A 6,000-nucleotide genomic window follows, 5' to 3' on the forward strand; every position below is an offset into this window, starting at 1 on the left:
ACAGTGTTAAGTGATTACTACAAAAGGCATGCTGGATTCAAATAATTAAAATAGTTATTTTGTTTATCATCTTTTACTTTCTTTTTCCGAAAACAACTCTATATTTCAAGTAGTTAATGGATGATAGTACAAATATTTAAACCTACATCACTAAAAACAATGTGCTAATTTTTTTGGTTCAAATTGTACTTCCTGACAATAACAAATTTTATATTTAGCAAATAAAATAATTGACAAAAATATAGCTATCAAAATATGTTTTTAATGATTATTGAATAATCCTGATATTTTTTTTTAAAATAAAAATAAACAGGAATTGACAGTTAAAGTTATTAGTTATAACAATATACATTGAGTAGTTGCATTCCAAAGTTTTTTAAATATATGCTTTATTAAGAGGTTGAACTACCACAAATATTCATATAATTCACAAATTGTTTTTATGTCTAAGTGTAATAAAATGTCGAAATAACATTATCTTGGAAAAAATATTAAAAAAAAATTCTTTTATTAATCCACAACCATTCAGTCTATATGTTTCAACGGATCTCGTAATAAGACGAGATTATTGAAAGAGGAAGAAAAAATATATGATCCGGTCACATATATTATAACTCTGTTTAATTAGAATATGGACATAAATGTCTAATGTGTATTTAAAATCATCTAATCAATGAATAGAATGACTCTTATAATTTTTCTAATGTTTATTGTCGGACTTGTCTAATGTTGTGCGCTACACTCATTTAATCAGTGTATGAACAGACTCATCTAATGCGTTGCAAGATTCATCTAATAAGTGAATTAAGAAACTTGCTCAATGTGTATGAATAGACTCGTTTAATTTGTGTGTCGAAAAAACTGTCTGATGTATTACTCGTCTAATCTGTATTGTTATACTCGTTTGATCAATACATCAACATACTTGTCTAATGTTTCTTATGCTTTCTCATCTAATCAATGTATTCCTAGAGATGTCTAGTAATTTTTGTTATATTTCTCTAATTAACGTATGAAATAATTTGTGTAATAATTTTTGTTATATTTGTTTAATTAACATATGAAATGACTTGTTTAATATATTTTTTATATCCTTTTCATTAGTGTATGTATAGTTTCAACTTTTGTTTGTTAGACTCGTATAATGTTTTTGCTATATTTAAATATAACAAATCTCTTTATTTACAATTTTTTTTCTCTCAATTTTTTTTGTATAAAACTCCTTACTTACATATCTTCGATCAACAAGCATCTCCTCCATTCACTACAAGTTTTTTCACTATTTGGTTTTTTTAAAGTGTTTTATTTTTGTTAAAGAAGAAGGTGTTTTACAAGAAAACTTTCTTTGAAAATTATTATCATGGTCGTGAATGACATCGCAAATTGAATTAATATTAAAAATAAAATTCAATTTGCATATCAAAGTGGTACTATATTAAATAAATTTTAAAATAAAACGCATTAGTGTAGGTTCCAAATATTAAATAAGATAGGTTCCAAATACCTTCAGGAAATTAGTTATTGTGAAGGGTGTGAAGCTCACAGTTGTTAATCTTGATAGCGGGTACTCGTTTTATCTGAAAATTAATGATGGCAACACATGAAAAAAAACAAATGAAATAAAATTGATAAAGTGAACATTATTTTTTAAAATTTAAAAGGTAATAATAAGTAGAATTTAAACGTAGATTTTTAATTTTTGAACTTCAATCTATATTGAATGTTTCTAAAACTAATCAATTATATGCCATAGAAATGATTTGATATATCATTAAATCAAATTACATAAAGAATATATAATTAAAAGTATGATTTGAGAAAAACTAACTTGAATATCAAAGAAAAGTAATGAGGTATTAAGTTAGTTAAATTGTTGAGAGATACTCAAAATTGTTTCAAAAGAAAAAAAAATTCAAATAAAAGAAAAGTTAAGAATTAGGGAAAATAAATAATGTGAAATTATAAAATATAACTACAAGACATCAATAGAATATTAAAATTAATATAATTATAAATATATTTCACATTTCACTAAAATAAAATATCCCATTGCTAACTTCAACTAACGAAATGCAAAAAAGAAAAATCCAATTAAAGGTAGGTTTAGAGAAAAAGTGACTTGAAGATTTATGAATACTTGTTACATACGAAATATGTCAAAATATTGAAAACTAATAAAATTCGTAATTTGGTCGAGGTTTGGGGCCTTGATAATGGTTTAAATAACCGTTATCTGTGATGTAATTTTAATACTAAAAGTAACCTTTTCACTTAGAAACTTACTTGAAATCATGATTTCCAATTAAGTTGTGTGAATACGAGAGTTGAGGTTGAATTTGATGATTTTATGACTAATTCCCTTTGAAAGAAAATGAGTTAATACAAGAAGCAAAGATGAAGTGGTAAGGAGACAGAGCTTAGAAAGGCTTGGAAAAGCACCAGAAGGGGGAACTGCACGAAGCTTGGGCACCCTGCATGGAGGCTTAAGCGTAGAAAATCGACGTCCGCCACCTGGGCGCTCTCTTAGGCGCCTGAGCATCGGACCCCGAAGCCTGGGCGTCCAATTGAAGGCTCAAGCCCTACATAAGGTGTGTTCACTGCCCGAGCATCCTTAGTGGGGCGCCTGAGCGTCGTGTTTCGCATGTGAGGCCCAATTTTTGCTCTGTTTCGACCCTTTTGGACTGGGCTCTGTTTCTACTCTATTTAAAGGATCCAGGCGCTCTAGGTTTTGTATCTCTGGCTGGAGCAACACAACAGCACACTCTTCTACTCTTTGAAGGCAGATTTGGAGGCAGGAGCTTCCTCTTCTAGCTTTAGGGTTTTACTATCTCATGCTTTTCTATTATTAATCTAGTTTCTCCATGTCTATGAGGAACTAAACTCTATTTTTTGTTGGGGAATGATGTAACCTTGTGAACTCTCATGTATTTGAATTGATTCTTAATTTATATGCTTTTTCATTAATTGTTAGGGAATTCATCTGTTTCAATGCTTGCTCTACTTAACTCATTTAGTAGCATGATTTATGAATTGCATGAGTGCTGGGAGGTTCCTTACAACTTAGGTTCTTGCTTCTCCCAAGGGTAATATTTCTCAAGGATGAGGGTATGAGTACTTGGTCGTCTTAAGCTCTTGCTCATCAGACTTAATTTTCTTAGAAAGCTAGGATTTGCACGAACTAGGAATTAAGGTAGGCTTATTGTGCCGAGGGGTCGGGTTCTAAGTAATTTAGTGAGTGACATTAACATTAATGTAAAAAGAAGAATTCTTATATCCATGAGAGGAAACTTGGTGAAATCAAACCCTAACAACATAATCATTTCATTTTATAAACAACCTCCGTTCATCGTTGTGTTCTCTGCTATTGATCAATTGCATTCATATTTAATTTTCTGTTTTTGCATCCCAAATATTTGATCTCGTTTCTTTTAAGTCTTAATTAATTGAGTTGTCACAAAACTGTTTGGTGTCGAGAGTCCTCTGGGATACGATACTTGGTCTTACCATTTGATCTTACTTGTGTGATTCGGTACACTTGCCGATCCATCAACAAGTTTTTGGCACCGTTGCCGGGGACCAAATATATTGTTAACAAGTTTTTGGCGCCGTTGTCGGGGACTAAGAATATTGTAAATTATTCCTTTTGTGTGATTCTTAATTAACTTCGGCTTTATTTTATTTTATTTTATTTCGTGTTTTTTGTGTTGTTTATTTTTGTTTTTGTGCTAACAATATTTTCTAGGGTTTTGTGTCTAATGCTTGCAGGATGCAATTCGGACAAGAAATTAACTATATGGGCACTCAATGCCACCAAGGTAATTTCAGCCATTGGTGGGAACCTCACTCAAGCATGGATCAAAGTCAATTTGGACAAGTTGCCGAACAATTTGATAGGTTGCCTCAACAACAATGGCAACAAGAACCCTCTCTCTCAGAAAGATGGGCTAAGATGGATGAAACACTTCAATAGTTAATGCAGATGTTTGATTCTCATCATAAAAGCAATCAAGGAGAATGCACAAGGATAGGGAGCCAACTTGGTCACATAATTCATAAGCTGGATGATCTTGGGAGTAACATGAAGGCTAACCCTAGAGAGGAATGTCAAGCTATTATCACTAGAAGTGACAAAGTTTTAAATGAGAGAAAAATAGAGAGAAAATAAGACGAAAGTTTGAGTGAAAAAGAGAAAGATGTAGAGGAAAAGAAAGAAAAAGAAGAGAGTGAGAGAAAAGAAAAGGAGAGGGAAGAAAAGAAAGAGGATGAGAGAAAAATAAAGAGAAAATAAAAAGAAAGTCTGAGTGAAAAAGAGAAAGATGAAGAGAGAAAAGAAAAAGAAGAGGTTGAGAGAGAAAAGAAAAAAATTGAGAAAAATCTTCTGTACCCTAAGGAGTGTTCTAAAAAGGAAAAAGAGATGGAAGAAAAGAAAAAAGGAGAGAGGAAGAGGATAAGGAAAAAAAGAAATAATTATATGAAAAACCTCTTCCTTACCCAAATAATTATTCTAGGGAGGAGAAGGAAAGATAATTTGAGCAATGAATGGAAATCTTCGAGGAAATGGAAATTAAAATTCCTGTGACTAAGACATTCCAATAGGTTCCCGGTTATGTTAACTTCCTGAAGAAATTAAACAAAAAGAGAAAAAGTCCAGAGGAGGAAATAATTGAGGTACAGGGCAAGTGTAGTGTGATCTTATAGAAGGCACTTCCTCCAAAAGTTAAAGATCCAGGAAGTTTCACCATTCCCTGCACTATTGGGAGTCATGAAATAGGGAAAGCCCTAATTGATTTAGGGTCTAGTATCAACTTGATGCCCTTATCTATACTTGAAAAGATTGGTGGTCTTGAAGTCAAGCCTACAAAGATGACTCTGCAAATGGCGGATAGATCCACTAAGAAGCCATATGGTGTGGTGGAGTGATGGAAAATCCCTTAGCCATGGTCAAGCACTTTAAAGAGAGTTAAAGTCATCCTTGAAGATGGTTATTAACCCTTGACAAGTGTAACCAAATCGTATCAAGTAATAATAAAATGGTAAGACCAAGTATCGTTTCTTAAAGGATTCACGGCCTATATGAATGCATGTATTGATCAATTGGATCAAAAAAAGCAAAAGTGATTGATGTAAATTATGGAATGATGATGTTGTTGGGGTTTTCAATTCATCCTATCCACTTTCATGTATTCAAGAATTCATCATTCTTCATTAATGTTGATGCCACTTTCTAATTTACCTTAAACCCGATGTCTCGGTGAAGAAAGCCTACTCCTAATCACTAGTTTACAATGTCTTGTCTCCCTAACAATTATTCATGCATTACATTTGCACAGAAGCTTAAAGGCAATCAATCCTCCTATCCCTATGTCTAGGCAATATTACTCTTGGGAGAATTTCTTCAGTTCTAGATTTACTTATATGTGTCAACACAAATAACATCAATGATCATGCAATTGAATGAGTTAAACAAAGCATGCATAGAGTATAGAAGAAAAACCCTAACAATTAATGAAAGAAATCATATAGATTAAAGAACCAATTCAATACATGAGAGTTTCTAAGGATTACATTGATTCCCCAACAACAATAAAGGTTTAGTTCACCATAGACATGGTGAAACTAGATGAAAAATAATGAAAGAATGAAAGATAGAACCCTAGAAGTTGAAGAATAGAGCTTGAGCATCCAAAATCCTCCTCCAAGGGGTGAAGAAAGTGTGATTTTTCTTTGTTTTGGCCAAAGATACCAACCTTAATTCGGCTAAAACCTTATATAACTTTCTAAAAATTACAAAAAATTGGCCCAAGGCCCAATAAAATGGCACTTAACGATAATTACCGCTCAACGGTAAATACGGTTCTTCAGAATGAAGCTTAGCTGCATTTTTACCCCTCAACGGTGATTGCGGCACTTCAAAATTGGCGCTCAACGCTAATTTTCGCTCAGCGCAACTTTTTCTGCACTCTGGTTGACTTTTTTACACTCTGATTGACTGGTTGACTT

The sequence above is a fragment of the Vigna umbellata genome, chromosome 3 (assembly GCF_029865625.1).
Source record: "Vigna umbellata cultivar VRB3 chromosome 3, Vumbellata_1.0, whole genome shotgun sequence".
NCBI lineage: Eukaryota > Viridiplantae > Streptophyta > Magnoliopsida > Fabales > Fabaceae > Vigna > Vigna umbellata.